Here is a 25,154-nt window from a genome sequence, read left to right on the forward strand (position 1 = left end):
AAGGCGGGGCGGCGCCGGGCGTGGGGGCTGCCCCGACGGCGGGGTCCCCCGGGAGTCCCAGCCGGCCCTCGGCTGCGGCTCCGAGGGAGCGTCCCGGACCCGGGGCGGGTCAGAATAGCCGGGGTAATGTGGTTGGTAGGGGGCGCTGGGAAATCCCGGGCTCTGGAAATCCCAAACCTGGGCCTCAGTTTTCTCATCCGCAAAAAGGGAGGAGGGAAGGGTGGACCAATTGGCGATGCCTTCTAGCTCTGACGCGTGTCATCTTTTGAGCCCCTAGAGTAAAAAACAAATGTGTGGGGTGTGTGAGTACACGCGCGTGTGCGCGCGTGTGTGTCTTGGGGGCCACAGGTTTTGTGACCTCAGAGGCAAAACTGTAGGGAGGGGAAGGACTGGGGATTCTAGAGAAGCCCACCACCGCAGCACCTCCCTCCTTTTACTCCCGCCATCTAAACTCAACCCTGACGGAGGAACTGGAAAGAACCTTGGCAGTCATGTGTTTCAGCCCTCCCCCTCTCCATAATTTGCAGGTAAGAAGTGGAAGTCTAGAGAGGGGAAGGGGCTTGCCCAGGGCCACACAGTGGGCGCGTGGCCTCACCAGCCGACTGTGATCCATAAACTAGCTAAAGTCCCCGTTCACCCAGCCTAGTTATTTATGAGGCTGGTTCTACCTTCAGAAAAGTCCAGGAAGGGACCGTCTTGAGTCCTCCCAACTTCGAAACTGCCTACAGGCCTTGCCACAGCAGTGAACATCCTGTCTACAGCCTCAGTCCCCCTCTCCAAGAGGCCCCTTCCCACGAGGCCCAAGGGATTTGGTAAGGTCGGGCTGGATGCCTTCCATCCCCTTTGCCCAGCTTCCCTCTCCTCTGGGCCTCCCCTCTGCCTGGCAGCGGGTTGGCAGCACCAGAGGAGGGGCCAGCCCAGCTGCCCACTCACAGCACAGCTGAGCCAAGACTGCATGTCCTGGGCTGGGGGTGGGGGGCGGGTGCATTCTCATCTGCCTCCCTCCCCATCTGCTTCTCAGAGCTGCCCTTTTCTCTCCATTCCCACTCTCCCTTCTTGCCCCTTACTACCTCTCCCGGTTTCATTCTTTTAACTTCAGAGGAAAAAAAAAAAGAACTTTAAAGCTGCAGAAGCCAAAATGTCTGGGTTCTCCCCACCTTCCCTGTGTGGTCACAGTGTCTTCGTTGGCAGGATCACGAAGAAAGGAATTGAAAACTCTAAGGGGGTGCATGGAGGATGTAGGGAAGCCTTGCTTCCCAGATACTCTGCAGGGGGCCCCAGGGAGGAGGAAGTATAGCCCCTCTCCTCTCCTTTCCCACTCTGAGCAATGGATTTGGCAGGGGAGGATCAGACACAGAGCTAGGGGGTCACCTGGAATGAAAGCCAAGTGCCACAGCTGGTGACCATAAAGATGATTTACAAGTGGAAAAACAAAGGCCAGAGAGGGGAAGTGACTTCGCCACTGTCATGCAGCCTGTCGGTGGCTGGATACAAACCCATTGCCACATTTGGGTGGGTCCCACTTGGCACCTGTGCCCTCCAGCAGTTCCCTTCAGGCAGGTGTGGAAGTCAGTTGATGGGAGCAGATTCCTCAGGTTTTCAAGTCCTCTCGGCCAGGTCTGGAGGGCAGAGGGCCACCCTTGCCATGCACTGACATCTGGGCACCTGACGGGGTGGGGGTGCCTGCTTAAGAGAGGGGGTCCTGCCTGCTCTGTTCCAGGCAGCCGCCTCTCTAGACTCCTCCTCCAGGGCCTGCAGAGGCCTGTTGCTCCAGCAGGCAGCCCTACCCACCAAACATCTGTCTTGGTTGGGCTGGGCTTGGCTTTAGTGTGGGTAGTCCTAGGTCCTAAAAAGCTAGCATTGAGATGCCAGAGAACAGAACAGGAAGGATGGGCCTAAAAGGGTGTGTGGCTGTGTTTTCAGAGCCCTCCTATGCCACCCACCCCCTGACCCTGTGCCCAGTGGCTGTGCCCTTGGTTGACAGTCTCCTCATTTGGTCTCTGACTATAAGGCCCCGAATATCTGTGTCTTTCATTGCATATTTCCCCCTCTGGCTATTTTTTTTTTTTTTTTTTTTGAGATGGAGTTTCACTCTTGTTGCCCAGGCTGGAGTGCAATGGCTCGATCTCGGCTCACAGCAACCTCAGCCTCCCAGGTTCAAGCGATTCTCCTGCCTCAGCCTCCCGAGTAGCTGGGATTACAGGCATATGCCACCACTCCTGGCTAATTTTGTATTTTTAATTTTGTATTTTTAGTAGAGGCAGGGTATCTCCATGTTGGTCAGGCTGGTCTTGAACTCCCAACCTCAGGTGACCCGCCCGCCTCGGCCTCCCAAAGTGCTAGGATTACAGACATCAGCTACTGCGCCCAGCCCCTCCTCTGGCTTTTATTCTCTCTGTGTCTCTCCCTGTCTCATTAGGTCTCCTTCTGGTTCTCTGATTCTGTCTAGGTTTCTCTCCATTTCTTTGTGCCTGTTCTCCCTTTGAGATGCAGTGGGGAGGAGGAGGAGCTGTGGAACTTTCCCAGGATGGGCAAAGGGCACCCAAGGGAGTAGAAGGAAGGGTGTCAGAGTTGGGTTAGGGGAAGAGGTGACTGTAGTCGTGGCTCGAGATAACACAACTACCTGAAAATGTCAAATTTGGGGTTTCTTTTTGCTTTCAGTCCCCTGGTTTGGCCTCTGCGATTTCCCACCACAAAGTACCCTGGTGGTTCTGGGGAACCAGACTGTGGAGGAGAAAACTGAGGCCACGGGATGGGGGTTCAGGAAGATCAGAAACTGTCGAGGTTCTTACTGAGCTGGGGTCCGAGGCTGGCCTCCTTGCCCCTAATTGCTCTTCACCCCCAAATCCAAGTCACAGCATTAGATGGGGAGTGAGGAAGGATTTTAGATCTCTTACGGAAATGTATTCCCCAGGCTGGGTGCAGTGGCTCACTCCTATAATCCCAGCACTTTGGGAGGCCAAGGTGGGAGGATCACTTGAGGCCAGGAGTTTGAGACCAGTCTGACCAACATGGTGAAACCTCGTCTCTACTAAAGATACAAAACAATTAGCCAAGCATGGTGTCACGCACCGGTAATCCCAGCTACTCGGGAGGCCGAGGCACAGGAATCTCTTGAACCCGGGAGGGGGAGGTTGCAGTGAGCTGAGATTGCGCCCCTGCACTCCAGCCTGGGCAACAGAGTGAGACTCCGCCTCAAAAAAAAGAAAAGAAAAAAGAAAAAAAAAGAGAAATATATTCTCCAAAAGAAGACCTCCTATATTTTATTAGGAATAATAATAGTCTGCAGCCTAGGCTGCAGTTGGCACACTATATTCGTATCCTGAACTACATCGAGGTGCATTTGTGTACAAACATGGTTGTGCTCTTCAACTCAATGGATCCTTTCAATAACCTTGAAGGCAGTCAGAGCCAGAATCACACCCTTTGATTAGTCCATGAAAGAAACCTGCCCAAAGCTGTTTGGCCAGTAAGTGCACATATGGCACCAGGATCCAAGTTGCCGGGCCTTGTGAGCAGGGTCTCAGTATAACCTTTCTAGAGTTCCCCAAGCCCGGCACACACCAGGAGAGTGAAGAGGCCTCCCTGGGCTGGGCTAGCCCACCACTGTTCTGTGGTGCGGAGCATAGCATCTCCATTCTCACCCAGGCTACACCCCTGCTCTATTGAGTGGGACAGTGTGCTCTGTGCACACTTACACGAAGGTGGCTTTGAGTTTATGGATTAAGAGAATTATCCCAAAGGGCCAGGTACGGTGGCTCACACCTGTAGTCCCAGCGCTTTGGGAGGCCGAGGCAGGTGCATCACCTGAGGTCAGGAGTTCAAGACCAGCCTGGCCAACATGGTGAAACCCCGTCTGTACTAAAAATCCAAAAATTAGCTGGGCGTGGTGGCGCATGCCTGTAATCCCAGCTACTTGGGAGGCTGAGGCAAGAGAATCGCTCACACCAGGAAGGTGGAGGTTGCAGTTAGCTGAGATTGCGCCATTGCACTCCAGCCTGGGCAACAAGAGTGAAACTCCATCTCAAAAAAAAAAAAAAGAGAGAATTATCCCAGGTCCCCTTTCTGCCTTGCCCTTGGCGATCAGGTCTGCCCATGCCCCTACCCTGGGGAGAACAGACTGAGGTCACCTTGACCTGACCTTCCTTGGGGGTGGAGGGAGGTGTACAGAGATGCCTTTGTTTCCTGTGCTCCAAGTCCCTTCTTCAAGGAGAGTTCCTGTTACATGGGAGTCAGAGGGGAGGTGGGGTGGGGGTGAAGGGCCTTCCCAAGAAAACTGGAGGCTTTCTAGGAAGTATCTCTTTGCCCTGCGGCAGAGGGGAGAAGCCCTGGAGCACTTAAACATCCTGCTTCACCCCCACCTTGCCTCTGCTTGGACAGTCTACCTGTACTCCAGCCCCCTCCGAAGAAGGCTTCTAGAAGTGGGGCCATGGGCCCATGCTCAGGGTACACCCCACCTCTGAGGCCAGGCCCTGGGACCTCCCTGTAGAAATGCCACCGCTGTTCTTGTCCATGAAGACAGAGCAGGACCTAGGGAGGGTGTGTGTTTATATGAACAGGGTGAGGAATTCTGTGCACATTTGGGGGAAGGGAAGGAGCTGCTGGAGTTCGGGTGAAGCCCGTTCCTGCAGCTGTCCCCTATCCACCACTCTTCAGGGAAGTCGCCTTACAGTGAAGTCACCAAGAGAACACAGGCCATCCTGCCTGAGGCATAGTGACTGTCCTCTGTTTCTGGGAATAGCGTGAGGGGAAGGGTGTGGGGCTGGACAGGGTGGGTAGGAGGGGAGTCCTGCCTCCTCTGCCCAGCTGCCCAGCCTGCCTGCCTGGGGGAGAGGCTTGTAGGCCGGTTTCTTTCTGGACAAAGAGAAGAGGATGCAGAGTCTGTGCCAGGTTCACATTTCCCAGCCAGTCAGGTGGGCAGGAGGAGCCCACCCTTTGCAGCCCCCTCATCGCAGGGCCAGGCCCAGGATTCTGGAGAGACGAGAGAGGGCACACAGAGCCAGGCAGCTGAGTGGAATTGGCAGTGTCCTGGGCAGCCCTGGGTCAAACCTGGCTTCTCATCCTCATCCATGATGACTATCAGGCCTCTCTTCCCGCTGAGCTAGTTTCTCCTCCTTACAGCCCAACAAGAAATCTTTTGTGCCTCGGCCGGCCCAGGACCCGATCTCAAGCCCTCTGAGGGTTGTGTGCGAGGGGGCTGAGCATCTTCCACGCCACCTCCCAGTCCGCTGCCACTTTCCTTTGTTATGACTGGAGGGGATTCCTTTCTGTACAATCTGTTTCTCATTGTTTCTTCGTTTCTTTAGTCTCAGATCTACCCACATCTTCCTTGCTCCAAGCCTCAAAAAAATGCTTCGGCCAGGCCGTTCCCCTTACACTGGCCTCTCAACTCCAAGCACTAGCCCCTTTCATTCCATCTACCTGGAATGTCATTCCTCCCTTGGCCACCTGGTAAAACTGGCCTCATCTTTCCTAGGGTTAGTGTGGCCTAGAGGAAAACACAAATGCTTTGGAGTCATAAGGTCCTGGTGCAGACCCTGGCTCTGCTGTAGGATCTTGAATGAGTGAGTCTGCCTCTTGGATCTAAGCGTCCTCACTTGTAAAGAAATAGCAAGACCCACTGCCGGGATTTCTGTTAAAACCCAGTCACAGGCCGGGCGCAGTGGCTCATGCCTGTAATCTTAGCACTTTGGGAGGCTGAGGCGGGTGGATCACCTGAGGTCAGGAATTTGAGGCCAGCCTGACCAACCTGGCGCAGACTCTGCATGGTGAAACCTTGTATCTATTAAAAATAAAAAAATTAGCCAGGTGTGGTGGCAGATGCCTGTAATCCCAGCTACTTGGGAGGCTGAGGCAGAAGAATCACTTGAACCTGGGAGGCGGAGGTGGCAGTGAACTGAGATTGCACCACTGCACTCCAGCCTGGGTGACAGAGTGAGACTCTGTCTAAAAAAAAAGAGTCAGTGCCTGGTGCATTGTAGGTGCTCAGAGGCCTTGGCCAGTAGAGCTGGGTGTTTTCTCCTCTGCCCTTCAATCCCATCTGTATTACAGGCCCCTTCTTATGGCCCTAACACACTGCCTAAAGGGCTATGTCCCACTGCTTGTCCACAATAGAGGCTTCATAGATATTTATTGGATTAATGAAGGCCCCTAAAACAGCACAGAACTTCTGGAGCTCTGACAGTTCAGGGCAGCCCCCTGTTCACTGACCGCCCCCACCATGGTTCCCAGAAGGCTCCCCTCCGGCTGCCCTGGCCTCTGCCTGCTCTGGTCCCACTGACCTGCTTTTCCACCCGCAGTGGCAGCAGCAGCCTCATCTTTGCCTGGTGCTGGGCTGAATTTTGAGTTTTTAACCTGCCCAGCAAGCCAGCAAGATACTGGCTGCAGTGGCACTCTGCTCCCTCCTCTGTGTCTGCCCCACCCTCCCTGGAAAATGCTGCATCTCCCCAGGACTCTGTGTGGAGAGGGCCCAGAGACCCTGTCCCAAGAGGTGGGGTCGGGGATCCTTGGCCTTTCCAGACTGCCAACCCTTTAGCCTTTAGCTCTGACTGGAAGGGAGCCCAGATCGGTGAGACACACAGGAGCAAGACTGAGAGCGGGTGTGTGAGACTCCGGGTGGCGAGTCCTCCATGCATCCGCACATCCATCGCTCCTGCCCTCTCCCCTCCCCTCCATGTGACAAAGCACCGGCTCTCTCCTGGCCCAGCACACTGGCTGGGATTGCGCTGAGGGAAAGAAAGACAGAAAATGCTTTTTTATCAAGTTCCAGGCACAGTGCTTAGTTGCCTTCACAAATACTCTCCTTTTTCCTTTAAAAAAACTGTCCATTTTCCTAATGTTTTAATAGGGAGCATCTGCACATGGGGTATGTATTTTGTAACAAAAGATTCAAAAGGGTATGTGGTGAAAAGTTAGTCTCTGCCCTTTCCTGTCCCCCAGGGCCTTTCTGGAGGGGCAACAACAGTTGCTAGGGTCTTTTGTGCATTTAAATGCACATCTGTGCGTTTAAAACAGATATTACACTTTACCTCCGCACTATGACTTACACATGATGGGAAACTGAGGTCTTCAGAGACATTAAGTACCTAGACCAAAGTCACACAGCTAGTAAGTTAGCAGAGCTGGGATTTAGAACCAGATCTAACTTTTCACCACCAATTCTCTGGCAGAATTAAGCAGGGGCACTGACAGAGCCCTCCAAAACTGCAGAGCCCGTTCCAGACCGAGGCCACGCCATTCTGAGGCCTTGGAGATCTGGTGGCCCCACCTTCTTATCTGTTGAGTGTCCTATATCATATCCACATGGCTCCAGGGTCCTGTACTGACCTATCTCCCTATGGAAGGATTCATCCCCATAGGGAAAAAGGGATGTTCCCACAGTGCCCTTTCTTAGCAAATGTGTGGCCAGTGGTCGCCCAGGGTCAGCCTGACTCCTGGGATGCAGGAGGGAAGCCACAATAACAAAGGTCTCTGGTTTCTGGCCACAGGGGATCATGGTTGTGGCTTCAATGACGTTCCCAGAAAATGACCTCATGATCTCTGAGGCAGGAGTGAGGGAAGATGTGAAGTAGGGGAGCTGCCTGCTCCGAGAGCCATGTGTTCATCCATGAGAGAGAGAGGGGAGGAGGCTGCGGGCAGTCCTGGATGGGAGCAGGGGCATGCATGGACAAGAGCTGTGGACTAGACCCCCAGGCTCTTCCCCCAAGCCTCTCTCCTGGCTCAGGCCAGTGCACTAAGGGATGAGGCCCTCCAGTGGACATTGCTGCATCTCCAGGTACCTCCTTGGGTCATTCCCTCTGGGTTGGACTGTGGGGTCTTTCAGGATCCTAGTTTCCTGTTCAATTTCTTTCTTTCTGTCATGTCTTAAGTCTGGTGACCCCTTAACTTAAGGGAATATGTTCCCAAGGCCTAGAAGAAGAGGGTCTCACCCCATCAGAACTGTCAAGCAGAGAAGCAGGTGTCAGGCCTTCCCATCCCAGGATGATAACATTCTGTTTTGCTGAGGTAGTCACCCAGAACATTCTGTCCTTGGCATCTGTGCACACACCCAGCCAGGTCTAGCTCAGCCAGGTCTAGCTTGGTGCCGGTGACCATCAGTCAGACATGTGCCTACAGATGGAAGAATCAAGAGGCATTCCCACCCACCCTTCAGGACATTTTTTTTTTTTTTTTTTTCCTGAGATGGAGTTTCGCTCTTATTGCCCAGGCTGGAGTGCAATGGTGCAATCTTGGCTCACTGCAACCTCTGTCTCCCAGGTTCAAGTGATTCTCCTGCCTCAGCCTCCCAAGTAGCTCGGATTACAGGCATGTAATCCTGTAATGGCACCACCATGCCCAGCTAATTTTGTATTTTTAGTAGAGACAGGGTTTCTCCATGTTGGTTGGTCTCGAACTCCCGATCTCAGGTGATCCACCCTCCTTGGCCTCCTACAGTGCTGGGATTACAGGTGTGAACCACCGCGCCTGGTTCCCTTCAGGACATCTAAACAAACCAGCTGGCTTGAGTCCTAGACCTTGGCGGGTCTTGGGAAGAGGAGTATTCATCTGAGCTGCTACTAAACACCACAGTAGTAGTTAACCACTATATAGTGCTTTACAGGGAAGCACCTTATGTGTAGTAAACACTTATTTCTCGCAACCCGATCAGGTAGGTACTATCTCTAGCACCACATTACAAACAAGAAGATAGAGGAAAACACACTCAAGATTACCTGGCTCAAGGAATTGACAGAGTCTGGTTTGAGAACCTGTACTTTTTTTTTTTTTTTTTTTTTTTTGAGACAGGTCTCACTCTGTCTGTCGCCCTGGTTGGAGAGCAGTGGCACAATCATGGCTCATTACAGCTTCAGGCTGGGCACAGTGGCTCACAAATGTAATTCCAGCACTTTGGGAGGCTGAGGGGGGACGGCTGCTTGAGCCATGAGTTCTGGAACAGCCCAGGCAATATAGTGAGACCGTGTCTTTACAAATCTTTTTTTTTTTTTTTTTTTTGAGATGGAGTCTCACTCTGTCGCCCCAGGCTGGAGTGCAGTTGTGCAATCTCGGCTCACTGCAACCTCCGCCTCCCGGGTTCCAGCAATTCTCCTGCCTCAACCTCCTGAGTAGCTGGAACTACAGACGCATGCCACCACGTCCAGCTAATTTTTGTATTTTTAGTAGAGACAGGGTTTCGCCATATTGGCCAGGCTGGTCTTGAACACCTGACCTTGGGCTCCCAAAGTGCTGGGACTATAGGCGTGAGCCACCACGCCCAGCCTACAATAATTTTAAAAAATTATCTGGGAGTAGTGGAGCACATCTGTGGTTCCAGCTACTCATGAGGCTGAGGCAGGAGGATTGCTGAGTCCAGGAGGTTGCGGTGAGCTGTGATTGTGACACCACACTGAGACGTTTTTTTGTGAGACTCTGTCTCCAAAAAAAAAAAAAAAATAACAATAATCACACCCTTGACCTCCCGTGCTCAAGTGATCCTCCCACCTTAGCCTCCTCAGTAGCTGGGACCACAGGTGTGTGTCACCACACTGGGCTAGACCCTGTACTCTTAATGACTGCATAGTCCTTGTAGCCTCCATTTCCATTCCTAGAGCATAAGATTTGTACCAAAAATATTTATTGAGTGTCTGTTCTGGGCTTGAACATGAGTAGGGGGATTTAAAAGTGAATAAGATACTGTGTCTGCCCTTGGGGATGGAGACAGAAACATGAAAACATGAAATTGTCCTTCAACACAAGAAGCGCTGTAATAGAGGCATGAACAACGCAGTGGGAAACAAGGAGGGAGGCCATGCTGCCTGAAGCAAATGTCACGGAATTGCAGGCATCAAGAAGGCAGGACATTCCAGGCAGAGGGAAGAGCATGGTGCAGGGATGAAAGCTCACAAGAAAGAGAAACATGCGCCAGGTGCAGAGGCTGACGCCTGTAATCCCAGCACTTTGGAAAGCTGAGGCGGGCAGATCACAAGGTCAGGAGTTTGAGACCAGCCTGGCCAACATGGTGAAACCCCTAAAAAAATACAAAAATTAGCCGGATGTGGTGGCATGCGCCTGTAATCCTAGCTACTCAGGAGGCTGAGGCAGGAGAATCACTTGAACTTGGGAGGCGGAGGTTGCCGTGAGCTGAGACCTCACCATTGCACTCCAGCCTTGGGCAACAGAGAGCGACTCCGTCTCAAAAAAAGAAAAGAAAAGAAAAAAGAAATACGGAGAACATGGAGCGCCTGAGTGTCAAAACATCATGCATGGGCAGTGACTGTCAGGGAGGTTGCCAGAGAGCTCGGGGTTGGTTGGCCCATCCATCCTGCTTCCTGCTTCCTTCTCCGGCCTCCAAGCTCCCTGAACCTACTCTGTGCAAAGCACTGTGCCAGGTGTTGGCCCAGAGTGTGGGACTGGAGCAGTGGCCTGGGTAGGGGACGAGGGTTTTTTGACGAGCTGGAGACCTTTGTGGTTGGTGTCATTCGGGGAGGTGAAGAAAAAGCCGCTGGAAAGAGCTGCCCAGGGAGGACTATGGGAGAACTTGCAACTCTGGGCCATCTCTGGACATGAACATTTTGCATACACACAGGGGAGCTGTGTGCGTCTGAGTGGGGCCAGGAGGGGTCCTTCTCTCTCTTTTGGCCCATGCAGCTGGGCTTCTGGAGCTTTCCTATGTCTTGCTTTAGTGCTAGTCCTTGGAGGGTTGCCAGGGAAACCGCTGGCCAGCTCCGGGAGAGAGACGAAGCAGAGGGGAGGAGAGTGGGTGACTCAGGCTGGCTTCCCACACACCGCAACCCCCTCCCCAGCACGTGGAAAGGATCTGGGGGACCCCCTTCCCCTGGATCCTACAGGTGACCCTGTTTATTCTTTCTTCTCTAGAGAGAGCAGTCCCTCCCGCAGCTCTGACTGGTGGGAGCCAGCCAGATTTCCCCAGGAAGGGAACCGGCCCCAGGCGCCCCGTACCCTGTAGGTTCACCCTGGAACACGGACAGGTGCATTCGGCCTGGGTGAATGTGAACTCCTGCCGTGCCCATGCAGGCGGCAGGAGCCCTGGCTGAGACGCCCTCCCGGGGGCAAACCCAGGATAATTATTGATCGGGGCCGCTGTGGACTTCTGACCTCGGCCTGGGAGGGAGAGGACCCGGAACGCGGGCCTGGGCTCCCAGGGAGGGAGGTGGGCGGGCCGCGGAGGGGGCCAATCAACACGACCACGACAGTGCGCCCTAGCCCTGCCAGTGGTGGTCGACTCAACCCAAACAAAGCAGCATGTGTTTGCGGTGCGGGGTCGGCTAGGGAGCCGAGCCGGGAAGACACCCCACCGTCGCAGAAAGGGGGTGCGCGCGGCGCCGGCACCGCCCCGCCGAGCGCGCCGCCACCTCGGGTGCGCCGAGGGGGTCCAGGTACCTCAGGAGCGGCCGCGGAGGGGGCGCGAGAGACCAAGAGCGCCCGAGGGCTGGCGAGCGCGCGCCGGGCGGAACCAGGAAGCGGGGCGCGCTCCGGGCTGCCAGCGGCGCGCGTACCCGGGCCTCCGCGCGTGAGCGGCGCGCGCGCCCCCGCGGGCCCCGGCGGGAGGAGAGTCGGCGGCTGGAGCCGTCACCCCGGGCGGGGACCCAGCGCAGGCGACTCCGCGCGGCGGCCCGGCCGAGGGAGGGAGTGAGCGGGCGGGCGGGCAAGCCAGACAGCGGGGCCGGAGCAGCCGCGGGCGCCCGAGGGGCCGAGCGAGGTAGGCGCTGCGGGGCGAGCCCGGGGCCCGGGGCCGGGGGAGCCAGGCCGGGGAGCCAGCCCGGGCGGGGCCCGCTCTCCAGCCGCTCAGCCACCCGTCAGGGCCGCGCGGCCGCCATCGCTCCCGGGCCGCGGTGGCTGCGCGCTGGGCGAGGGGCGCGCGCGGGGAGAGGGGGTCCGGGCTGGCTGCCGGGGAGGCTGGGGGCAATGCGGGGCGCGCGAGGGGTACGTGCGAACGCCGCGGCGCGTTGGGGGGCGTGCGCTTTAAAGGCTGCGTGCGCGTGTGTCCGAGTGGGTGTGTGGGGACCCCGCGCCGACCCCCTAGGAGCTCGGGGGGCTGCTGTCAGCCGCCTCACACTTTCACGTTGCAATTCCGAATAGCGCCAGCCGTCTTCCTTGCTTTAACTTCTTTTTTTCAAAAGAGGTGCCCGGGACTCCGGGGATGGGATGAGCCTGCGGGGGTGCCTGGTGCGGTGGGGGGTATTAGCAAAGCTTCAAGAAACAGGGCCTTATAAGGAGTCAAGACAACAAATACGAACGTTTCGATAAGACTCTGGGGGGCGGGATCCCACATCAGGACCCGCCAGGCCTGGGCTCGTTCGTGTGGCCGTGGGATTCAGTGTGCTTTTTCTTTCTAGTCGGGGATAAAGGGTTAAAAGTGCTCCTGGTGTCGGGGGTAGATATGGAGAGTCGGAAGGGGAGTTGCTGTATCACAAAAGCTGGTCTGAGGCTAAAGGAATCTGGCAAGATGGTCGGGGTGATCAAAGAGGAAAGAACTCACACGGAGCAAGAGGCGGTTGCAAACACTTGTAGCCAGCAGTGATGGAAAAGGCAAAGAAGAAAAACAAGTGCCAGCTTTTAGGAAGACGGGGTTAATGAAAACCACAAGAATTTTAAAGGCTAAAAGAGATACCGATTCTCTCTTTCCCAAAGAGCCAGAGTCAGTTCTTTTCTTCTTGGTCCCTGTGATCCCGCCATAGCTTGTATCAAATAAATGGTGCCAAAAGTGGGTCAAAGAATGTTAGAGCTGGAAAGGAACCCAGCGATGATGCCACATTCTTGTATTGTACAAATGAGGAAACTGAGGCCCAGATAGGTGGAGTAAGTGACCTGCTCGGGTGACATGGCTGTTTGTTGAGTATCCAGGAAACTTCAAGGACTGAGATTCGTGCTCTTCCCAAAGCACCATGCAGTATATAGATCTTTGCCTAAATACAATTCCATACATTTTCTCTGCAGTGTCCTCAGGGAATGCCCTTTGAAAGGACCAGCGTGACACCGAATATCATGCTTGGGCTTATGTCATTTTTTTCAGTCTTCAAGTGGTGTTTAGGTTTGCTTGGATCTTAGGTTTCCAAAGCTGTTGGATAGCTGCCTGGGCCATAATAAGCTTTCAGCTGTTGGGTCTACATTATTTCAGATAATTTTGTTATTGTTCAATTAAGATAATAGAACTGTGCCTCTCTCCCCAACATTCTGTTATTGTCCATTTGCTTATGTTATATTGCGTTATGTTCATTGCCTGTCAGTTCCTATGTGAGGATGTATTTTATTGAGTGTGCCTTTCTTGTTTTAAAATTTCATTTTGTGACACTGTAAATATTGGAGTGGTTCTGATCATTTCAAATGAGGAGAATCTTATTGATTGATTTTATTTTAAGACTTCGGGTTGTTTCGTTTATTCATTTGGCTACCAGTTTCCATCTCATGGAAGATCATAGTTGTTGGAATGGACAGGGCTAAATGAGAGAAGGGGCTGTGGATTTAAAGAAAAACTTCCTATGTGACAATTTGTGTTATCTGTTACATTTAATTCAAACAACACCACGCCTTGGGTCAGGTAAGTGTGTTATCTAGGAGATGACTTTTTGCTACTGTAGCCTCTGGAAGATGAAATTTCAAGCTCCAGATTGAGACACAGGGAAGGAATGGAGATTTTTTTTGTTGTTGTAAAGCAAACCATCAGAAAAAAAAAAAGTTGATTTCTATCACCAGCAGTTTGGTTATTGCATAACTTGAAGCTAAACTCTGCACAAAATCTTTGCTGTATACCCAACTAAATAAACTATCCCACCTTCTCATCAGTTCTCACCTTTTCAGTGCTTGCATTTTTTTTGCCCACAGGTTGTTAATATGGATTGTGTTAAGAAATTTAAGGTGTGTACTTCCTAGTATGTATGATAGTAGGAGAAAAATGTGCTATCATCGTTTGGAGTGTTACAACATAAATATTTTGGTCAACACTTCCTATCCTGCTCTGACTTTTCATCTCATCTCCATTTTCTTCCTCTCTTGATTGTTTTTGTGTCATTTACATATGTAAAAGCCACATCAAGACGAAAGTTGCCGCTTATTACTTTTTGATACTTAAGTCGAGTTTTTTCACATCATAGTATTGTTAGTATTCAAATTGTCTGTAATTTTTGTTAGGCTTATATATTATGAATCCATTTGTTGTGGTTTATTTGGCTTATTGTTATGTAGGTAGGTGACACAGTAGTCTTATGGTAAAAGGAAGACGTTATAGATAGGTAAATAACATGCTCAAGATTAGATGCAGGTTACAGGTGGAATCGAAGGAAGACTAACTATTTTCGTGCCCTACAAACATGTCTGTATCTCATAAAGTTATTCACAGATTTCTGGACATTCTATCTGTGACACATTTTTTCCCTTTCTGTTAAGAGTGTAGATTACTGCATTATTCCTACAAAAGGAAGCAAAATAACCCTAGTTTGTATGATTTTTCTGATAATTTGAAACTTATTCTTTTAAAAAGCTATCTGGCAATTCCAGGTTACTGGACTCTTCAGAATAATATCCTTTTATTTTGATACTATGATGTATCAAAGTATCAAAATACTTTAACTGTGCAACTTAATAAAAATAATGCTTCAAAGTTAGCTCCACACTATTGCTGTCCTCAAACATGTGGTATTTAAAGGAAGAAAATGTTTTTAATTCTGAGCTTTGTGAATAGACCTCTTCTAAAATCAGAAGTGTTTTTTTTCCCCTGCAATGTTGGAAAAACAACAGTTTTATGCTTGCTTCTGGGAATAAGAAAGTCAAAGTTAACAATCTAGTTTCCATTGATCAGACAGTTTTTGTACAGCATCAGAGTGATAAACATTTTTTAAAATTGTATTCACTCTTAATTATAGTGGCCTTATTTGAAGTAAAATCTTGACATTGGGTGTTTTATTAATGATGATCCTCTGCTACCGAAAAGCCTATGTCAGTTTGGAGAAGATTTTGCACGTCTAAATCTATGCCGTTTTTACTAATCAAAAGAGAAGAGTAATTTACAGGTGTTAGATTTTTAGTTGGTTGAATGAGACCCTCACTTTTGATGGTTTCAGAGTTGAAATGACATTTTATTACTTTTGTTAGTTTGGGTCACACCCTTCACTTCCTTGGAAGGTATCTTTGAGGTTTGGTTTCCTTTTTTTTAAATGGTAATATTGGGGTGGGGGTGCTTCCTGTTTGTATTTTCAAAATTAGGTCCACATGTTAACCTTCTTGTAGTGTCACATTTTTATTTTAAACTTATACAGACAAACATCAGATGCCATGTGGTTTGTCTCTGACCCTTTGCGCTACTTCATGACAGCTTTACTGAGGGAAGCCTGAATACCCAATTGGGAAGGCAAAATGTTCTTGTCTTTTCCCAACTCTCTTCAAAGTTTAACAGCCTTAGAACAGCAACAAAAGCACAATTAACAGAAAAATGGAGGTGCTGCTATCTGTTTCCTCGCAGGTACTTGGAAAATGTACAGCACTAAGATAGAATTGAAACATGTTATGTAGAGCCTTGAATGTCGGTGCTTCAAAGAGGAGTTGCCCTGGGTTTACATGATACAGAACCCCATGGTTTATATTAAGTAGTAACGATAGCCATTTTTCTGGACTTGCCTAAAAGCCATACACAGTGTCATGGAAAAGAGTTAAGAACGAGGCGAAATTTAGGGTATGGTAGTAGAGCCGAGGAGGAATCCCCTTCAGCCTTAAAACTCTTCCCTGACTCTCCTGGATAACTTAAGTGGTAGGTCACTTTTAATATAAATGTTGCGGGATGAGTTAAGTGGAACCTTGAGAAATATGTATAGATTGTTTCAGTGATTAAAGCAAGTGTTCTTTTCCTGGCCTTTAACTCGCTTTATTCTAAGAAGTGTAATGACTAAATAGACTCCTAATTGAATTGACATTCAGATGTGTTTGCAGTTCAGGGGGAGTTTACCTCTTCTAAATTTTCATTTGGATTACATTACTAAAAACAGTATTGCATTAGCATGGTGCATAATTATGTGGAATTCAATTTGCAAATGAAGTTAATACTTGGAGTATCTTGACTTCCTATTCCCCTGCTGCCCCAATATTCAAGAAAGGAGAAGTTATAATTTGTCACATACAAGAGAGTTTCTTCTTTAGGTTTATTCTTAATAACTATGTCCATTTTCACATGGATGACACCATTGAGATGATGAATACTTGTATTGATTGATAAGGAACATTCATCTTTTTCTACCTGCTTTTGGAAGCTAGCTTGCAAAATCTACTACAACATTCACTCTTCATGTATTCTTCTATTACCTTTAGTACCCTGAATAACCTTTTTAAAAATTTTTGCACTTTTCTATTATGAAGAGAAATAGCTTCATAGTCTATGCTAGTTTTTTGAGGTGCTTGTGCTGACTCATTTTTTAAATTATACTAAGATACAGAGCATGGTTTGAGAGCAGTAATGAGATTCTCAGAAAATATGAAAACTTTCCTTTCTGACTAGTTAGAGAAAGGTTGGGGAAGACAAGGGGAAATACATCAATGAGCCAATCAATTATTGTTATTTGTTGGGATTAATTTGGTGACTAATATTTTTAATGCCCATCAGGCTACTAAATGTGAATTTGGCTTTACCGTGTAATGATAGCAGGACAAACCCAACAGCTTTCTAACGTTGCTTGTTTTCCCCTGGTAGGGGATTTCTTTGCATATGGGAAATCAGGCCGAAGTTGCCAGTAACAGCCACATCCATGATTTGTATTAAAAATAAGTATTCATCATTCTGGGCTAGAGCTCTGCTTACCACGGCTCACCTGGGAAGATATTCTGCTTATGTATCTAATCATTATGATGCCATCTTTCAATAGGTGAGCAGACAATTAACAACTCCTTCAAATTATGTTCAAAACCCAGAGTTTGAGAAAATGTTCCAATGCCTTCAAGTATGAAAATAATAAAAATATGACTTAATGCTTACCGTTCACTGACAGTGTGCTGGGCAGACATTGTTTTCAGTTCTGGGCCTGTGTTAACTCGTGATTCTCAGAGGAGTGGGTATTATTCTGAGATAGAAGATGAAGAAATGGCCACAGAGAAGTTAAGTAATTTGTCCAAGGTCACATTAGTGGTCTTGGCAGGGCTGATTCCAGAGGCTGCATCCCTAACCTAGTGTACAGCAAAGGCGAGCCGGCCACTGCCGCTTTGTTATAAGGCATTTTGTTTCTTTGAGGCTTGTATTTCTTTGTGTTCCCAAATGGAGTCTTGTTGGTTTTTGAATAGAAAATATTTTTATATGTTTAGGATTTTTTTAATGTTGATGAAGATGGTGATAAATATTTTTCCAATTAAGGTATATAATTCTGGTGGAAATTATATTAAAGCAGAGAAAGTCTTAATTTTTATTATAAGTTGTCTTTCGTTCTTCTTCCCCTAACATTACCATATACATCATAGAAGAAGAACTATAAGCTGTCTCCTTGGCCTCTGTTTACAAACAAAAGGATCATTTGTGCCAGTGTAGTGGGTTTGTGTTGACATACACATCTGTACTGAGAACTCAACAATCCTACTCATTTTATTTACAACTTTATTTTGAGGGGATTTCTGGTCTGATTCTTGTTGCATTAAAGCTTTTTAGAGCTATTAGTCATGATTTCTGAGATAGATTTAAAATTTTACTTATTTGGGGTAATTTATTATTATTATTATTTTTTGAGATGCAGCCTCGCTTTGTCACCCATGCTGGACAACCTCTGTCTCCTGGGTTCAAGAGATTCTCCTGCCTCAGCCTCCCAAGTAGCTAGGACTACAGGCGTATGCCACCATGCCCAGATAATTTTTGTATTTTTAGTAAAGACAGGGTTTCGCCAGATTGGCCAGGCTGATCTTGAACTCCTGACCTCAGATCCTCCCGTCTCGACCTTCCACAGTGCTGGGATTACAGGTGTGAGCCACTGTGCCCAGCCTATTTGGGCTAATTTTTAAGACAACTGAACTATTTTATGTTTAGAGCTCTGCAAAGGCCATTAGAAAATAGTCTCAGAATTTTTTTTTTTTTTTCCCATTTATGATGGTTACTTTCTCTCAGCACTTTTCCTTGGGAGTGGATTGTGAAGTTAAGTCTTGGAGACAATTCACAACCCTAAAGTGTAGTGCTGTAACTTGGGGAGATCAAGTCACAGACAAGAAGAACTTCAGTTCGCTGTGCAGAGAGTATAAACTTGTTCAAATAAACAGAGGATGTTAGCTTCCAGGATTGTCAACTATCACCTTTGACCAGGGTTGAATTTTCTTTGAGTGTTGACAGAAGTTACAATGTCAGTGGAAAAAGCTTAATGTGAGGTATCTATAACTCAGAATTTCCTTGTTTGTGTCAGTGAGATCCTACAATTAAAGCTGTTTCTTTTTTTCTGTGTCTGATGAGTTTTAAAAGCCTTCACTGGGGTTTTCCAGCCTTTAGGTGAGAGTAAGTTAAAAAGTTTGTGAAAAACTATTTTTTGTTGTCTAAAATTCAGAGCCTAGGTCGGGCCCAGTGGCTCACACCTGTAATCCTGACACTTTGGGAGGCCAAGGTGGGCGGATTACTTGAGGTCGGGAGTTGGAAACCAGCCTGGCCAACATAGTGAAACCCCATATCTACTAAAAATACAAAAATTAGCCAGGTGTGGTGGCGCACGCCTGTAATCCCAGCTACTCAGGAGGCTGAGGCAGAAGAATCGCTTGAACCCAGGAGGCAGAGGTTACAGTGAGCTGAGATCGCGCTACTGCTCTCCAGCCTGGGAGAGAGCAAGACTCCATCTCAAAAAAATAAATAAATAATTTCAGAACCTATAGCTGGTGGCAAGTCACTGTTTTTGGAGGAGTGGGATTTTAAAAAAATCTAACCTGGGCTAAATGTTAAACTACATTAATACATGTCATTGTAGCCTGTATAAAAAGACACTTGAACATTTAATCTGTTAAAGTACTAAAAATTGGAATTCATCGGTTTTGTAATATAGCATTCATTCTACAGTATATTTAAGTAGGTAAAATGTTCTGTTAGAAATAATGCTAATTCTTTTTTTTTGTTTAGTGTTTCTAAAAATCTTTTGGCCATCTTTTAGATTTAGGTAAAGTAGCAAATTAGAGATCTACAGAAATCTACAGCTCTTTAAAAATGAAACAGTTTACCCTGTCAATTTGTTTTCAGGATTTGTGATCTGTTTCTGATGCCAGAAAGGTGAGACTCCTATCTCATTTCTGATAGAAAGTGAGGGAAAGCTATGTGTAGTGAGAACTGGATACTAGATTCTTATCCCAAAAGGTATGGAAGGTTTAATATGTAAGGATACAATGTAAATAGTCCCTCTTTTTGTATTTTCCTTTGGTTATTGTTATATAACTATAGTCGTGTGTCACTTAATGATACATGGTGACAAAGTTCTAAGAAATGCATTAGGCGATTTTGTCATTGTGGTACCATCATAGAGTGTACTTACACAAACCTGGATGGTAAACCCTACTCCACACCTAGGCTGTATGATAAAGCCTATTGCTCCTAGACTACAAACCCATATAACATGTTACTGTATTGAGTACTGTAGGCAATTGTAACACAAGGGTAAGTATTTGTGTATCTAAACATATCTAAATATAGAAAACGTACGGTAAAAACATGGCATAAAGGATAAAAAATGGTACATCTGTATAGGGTACTTACCAGGAACAAAGCTTGCAGGACTGGAAGTTGCTCTGGGCAACTCAGTGGGTGAGTGGTGAGTGAATGTGAAGGCCTAGGACATTACTGTACATTACTGTACATTTTAAAAATACGTCTGGTTAGGCTACACTAAATGTATTTTGAAAGTTGTTTCTTTCTTCAATAATAAATTAATCTTAGCCTACTGTAATACTTTTACTTTGTAAACGTTTTACTTTTTTTTTTTTTTTTTTTTGAGATGGAGTCTTGCTCTTGTCACACAGGCTGGAGTGCAGTGGCGCTTCTGACCTCAGGTGATCCACCCACCTTGACCTCCCAAAGTGCTTGGATTATAGATGTGAGCCACCGTGCCCGGCCAGCTGTTTACCTTTTTTTTTTTTTTTTAGATGGAGTCTCGCTCTGTTGCCCAGGCAGGAGTGCAGTGGTGCGATCTCGGCTCACTGCAAGCTCCGCCTCTCGGGTTCACGCCATTCTCCTGCCTCAGCCTCCGGAGTAGCTGGGACTACAGGCGCCCGCCACCTCACCTGCCTAATTTCTTTTTGTATTTTTAGTAGAGACGGGGTTTCACCGTGTTAGCCAGGATGGTCTCGATCTCCTGACCTCGTGATCCGCCCGCCTCGGCCTCCCAGAGTGCTGGGATTACAGGCTTGAGCCACCGCGCCCGGCCAACTGTTTACTTTTTTACACTTTTAAATTCTTTTGTGATAACACTTAGCTTAACACATAAACATGTACAGCTGTACAACAGTATTTTCTTTCTTTATGTTTTTATTCTTTTACTTTATCTCTTTTTAAAACAATTTTAATTTTTCAAAACTTCACAAACTTTTTCTTAGAAGTGAAGACATAAACACACACATTAGTCTAGGCCTACACAGGGTCAGGGTCATCGGTATCACTGTCTTGCACCTCCACATCTTGTTCCACTGAAAGGTCTTCAGTGGCAGTAACACATATGGAGCTGTCATCTCCTATGATAACAATGCCTCCTAAGGACCTGCCTGAGGCTGTTTTACAGTTAACTTTTTTGTTTTAGTAAGTAGAAGGAGTACACTCTAAAATAATGATAAAAGTATAGAAAATACATAAACCAGTAACATAGGCATTTATTATCATTGTCAAGTATTATGTACTGCACGTAATTGTATGTGCTAGACTTTCACATGACTGGCAGTGCAGTGGGTTGTTTTCACCAGCATTGCCACAAACATGTGAGTCATGCGTTGCATTACAACATTATGATGGCTACAGCGTCACTAGAGGATAGGAATTTTTCAGCTACATTTTATTATCTTTTGGGACCACAGTCATATATGTGGTCTGTCATTGACTGAAACGTCATTATGTGGTACCTGACTACATATATGGAAACCCTGAGTATAGTCATGTTTTACAAATGGGGTCATCTTGCTGTGAGTTCAGATGTCAACTAAAAATACTAATTTCATTTTAATGTATGAAGAGATTGGCCTTTCTCCTCATGTTGAAGGTATCAAAACAAAATAGAAAATATTTGGCTTCCTGAGTGGCATGGCTACAATTCACATGCCGAGTTGGTGATGAAGCAACATCCCTTGACTTTGCAATACCAGGAAAATGCATATAATTAAAAAAAAAAGAGACAGGGATCTTGCTGTGTCTCCCAGGAGATCCCTCCCACCTCCACCTCAACCTCCCACAGTATTGGGATTGCAGGAATGAGTCACTGCACCGGGTCAAAAAGCATATAATTTTAAGGGAATGAGTTCTTTTTTTTCTTTTTTAAGACAGTGTCTTGCTCTGTTGCCCAGGATGAGTGAAGTGTGCCAGGAATGGGTCCTTAAGTAAGAAAACTTATTACTTTAGACACACATTTAAAATTTTGTCCAAAAATGTGATATTCTCAAAATGTATGGTTTTGAATTTTATTTATTATTTTAATTTATTATTATTATTTTTTAAAGAATGGGGTCTCACTATGTTGCCCAGGCTGGTCTCAAAGTCCTGAGCTCAAGTGATCCTCCCACCTCAGCCTCCAGAGTAGATGGGACTGCAGGTGTGAGCCAGTGAGCCTGGCTAGTTTTGAATTTTTATTACCCAAATATGAAGAGGTCTAGTTTGCACAGAACTTAACATTACATTCCAGTTTTGTTGGTAAATTTGAACAGGATATAAGTGGCTTTAATAAATAATAAAAGAAGATATATCTTCTTATAGATATACATACATCTTTTTATATGTATACATAAATATTTAAAACTTCTTCTTCTTCTTTTTTTTTTTTTTTTTTTTTTTTTTTTTTTTTGAGACGGAGTCTTGCTCTGTCGCCCAGGCTGGAGTGCAGTGGCGCAATCTCGGCTCACTGCAAGCTCCGCCTCCCGGGTTCACGCCATTCTCCTACCTCAGCCTCCCGAGTAGCTGGGACTACAGGCGCCCGCCACTGCGCCCGGCTAATTTTTTTCTATTTTTTAGTAGAGACGGGGTTTCACCATGGTCTCGATCTCCTGACCTTGTGATCCGCCCGCCTCGGCCTCCCAAAGTGCTGGGATTACAGGCGTGAGCCACCGCGCCCGGCTAAAACTTCTTTATGCCAAAAAAAGCCAGAAACCAAAGCTAAGTGACAAAATAAGAAAAATATTTCTAACATATATGACAAAGCATTGTGGGTAAATATTTGTAATATATAAGTAATCTATAAAAGTAGTAATAGAAAATGAACAAAAGAAAAACTACAGATAGCCAATAATCATGTGAAACAGTATTCGCCCATACTAGAAATCAAGAAATGCAAATAAAAATGACAAGTTTTTTCAGTTAACAGATTTATGAAGACTAAAAATGTTGAAAAATAAGGGCATTGTTGCTTGGGAATGTGACACTTTCATGCTCATTGGTTGAAATGTAAATTGGTGCTTTTTTTGGAGGGCAGTTTGATACATGTATTGAGAGTCTTAAGAGTGCATACTTAGGCCGGGCATGGGAGCTCACGCCTGTATTCCCAGCACTTTGGGAAGCTGAGGCAGGCAGATCACGAGGTCAGGAGTTCAAGACCATCCTGGCCAACATGGTGAAACCCCATCTCTCCTAAAAATACAAAAATTAGCTGGGCATGGTGGCGTGTGCCTGTAATCCCAGCTACTGGGGAGCCTGAGGTTGTCAGAGGTTGAGGGAGTTAGAGGTTGCAGTGAGCCAAGATCGCATCACTGCACTCCATCCTGGTGACAGAGTGAAACTCCGTTTCAAAAAAAAAAAAAGTACATACCCTTTGACTTAGCAGTTTCATTTAGATGAATTTCATTCTAGGACATCTGAAATACGTTTAAAGATTTGTACAAAAGGACAAATCTTAGGCCGGGCGTGGTGGCTCAAGCCTGTAATCCCAGCACTTTGGGAGGCCGAGGCGGGTGGATGACGAGGTCAGGAGATTGAGACCATCCTGGCTAACCCGGTGAAACCCCGTCTCTACTAAAAAATACAAAAAAAAAAAAAACAAAAAAACACTAGCCGGGCGAGGTGGCGGGCTCCTATAGTCCCAGCTACTTGGGAGGCTGAGGCAGGAGAATGGCGTGAACCCGGGAGGCGGAGCTTGCAGTGAGCCGAGATCCGGCCACTGCACTCCAGCCTTGGCAACAGAGCAAGACTCCGTCTCAAAAAAAAAAAAAAAAAAGGGACAAATCTTAAAATAGCAATAAATTGGAAAAATCTTGCTGTTTCCATTAGAGGTTTGATAAACTAAATCATTTATTACACCTGTGTATAGCTATCCAATGGAATACTGTCCAGCTATTTAAATTATGTTATAAAACAATATTTAATGTCCTCCACAGAATTCACTGTGTATTACTAAAAATGAAATTACAAACAATCATATACAGTTGTGCCTGGAAAAAAGAACAGGTGCTGAAAAACGATTTCTTCCGGGTCGTGGAGTTCCGTGTGTGTGCACGCATGCACGTGCTTTGTAGTATCTTTCCATTTTTCTATAATAAACAGATTATGGCTGGGCACAGTGGCTCATGCCTATATTTCCAGCACTTTGGGAGGCTGAGGTGGGAGGATCACTTGAGTCCAGGAATTCAAGATCAGCTTGGGCAACATAGCAAGACCCTATCTCTACAGAAAATTTAAAAGTTAGCTGGGCGTCGTGGCACATGCCTGTGGTCTCAGCTACTTGGGAAGATGAGGTAGGAGGATCAGCTGAGCCTGGGAGTTCGAGGCTACAGTGAGCTGTGATTGAGCCAGTGCATTCATCGTGGGTGACAGAGCGAGACCTTGTCTCAAAAACAACAAACAAAACAAAAGACCCGATGGTAATACAGGGAATCCTTTTGTAATCAGGAAAAAAAGGTTATCTTTAAAATGACTGTGTGTGTTGATTTGTCTTAGAATGTAGAATTTGTTTTTTGTTTTCAGTGTTTTCTTTTTAGAACCAGAAAAAGGAGTTTGTGATGTTTTTGTTAATTATTTGGTATAGTATCCTGTTCTTTGACATCTTTTGTCGAATTATATTAAAATCATCATAATTTCATTTAACATTTTTAGAGTTAAAATAACTTGAAATTCAGGACTGTGTTATTTCCTATGCTTGGTGGTAGCCTGTATATTTTTACACAGAAGTGTATGGAGAATTCTATTGTTTTATAATATCATAAATTGTTAGGGAGACTAAAGGATTGCTTGAACCTGGGAAGTGGAGGCTACAGTAAGCTATAATGGTGCCACTGCACTCCTAAGCTCGGGCAATGGAGAGAGACCCTGTCTCTCTTTAAAAAAAAAACAAAAACAAAAACTGTTGTTTTTGGTTTTATATATATATAGATGCTCTGCTAAGCTATTCATTTCGTATTGAAGATGTTTTGAAAAAAATGGTCGAGTTTGTTTTAACCTTGGACTTTGTATTATTTCAATATATTTTCTGCATTGGCTTTTCCCCTTCATCGTGATACCTATGAAGGCTGCTAGGCTATGAATTTCTTTTTCTTAGAACTCCATTAGTCACACTTAATGAATTCTCTAAATGTTTATTATGGTACTCATTTGGGAATATCTGGTAAAGGAAATCTCTAGTGAAAGATACTTTCTCTTGGGTATAAGTCATTGCTAATACCAGAGATTTATGTTGTGCCTTAATTAAATTTACATTAAATAGTTTCTTTGTAACTAGGATTAGTGTTTACAAGAATTTTCCTGTATGGACAACATAGCAAAACCTCATCTCTACAAACAATAAAAATATTAGCACGGGGTGCTGGTGTACGCCTATGGTCCAGCTACTCAGGAGGCTGAGGTCAGAGGACTGCTTGAGCCTGGGAGGTGGAGGCTGCACTGAGCTGTGATTGCTCCTCTGTGCTGTAGCCTGGGTGACAGAGAAAGACCCTGTCTCAAAATAAAAATAAAAGGATTTTAACACTTTACGGAGTTTAAAGAAGAGGAATGAAAGTAAATTATGAGTTGATATTTTAAGAGAATTTAAATGAAATTACAACCTTAAAAATAGACA

The 25,154-nt window shown here is 46.6% G+C and overlaps 1 protein-coding gene across 4 annotated transcripts in view; it reads left to right on the plus strand.

Moving 5' to 3' along the window:
• The first annotated feature begins 160 nt into the window (after window positions 1–160).
• Window positions 161–25,154, plus strand: part of LOC103243413 (signal transducer and activator of transcription 5B) — an 89,239-nt gene continuing 64,245 nt past the window's right edge. The window contains exon 1 of one of the 4 annotated variants that reach the window (XM_037993183.2): window positions 161–527. The gene's annotated coding sequence lies outside the window, so the exon portion shown is untranslated. Of the gene's footprint in view, window positions 528–10,804; window positions 10,824–11,352; window positions 11,373–11,547; window positions 11,696–25,154 lie in introns of those variants that run through there. The other 3 variants (XM_073005301.1, XM_037993182.2, XM_008012649.3) reach the window with 3 other exon arrangements.

This window comes from Chlorocebus sabaeus, chromosome 16 (assembly GCF_047675955.1).
Source record: "Chlorocebus sabaeus isolate Y175 chromosome 16, mChlSab1.0.hap1, whole genome shotgun sequence".
In the NCBI taxonomy this organism is placed as follows: Eukaryota; Metazoa; Chordata; class Mammalia; order Primates; family Cercopithecidae; genus Chlorocebus; species Chlorocebus sabaeus.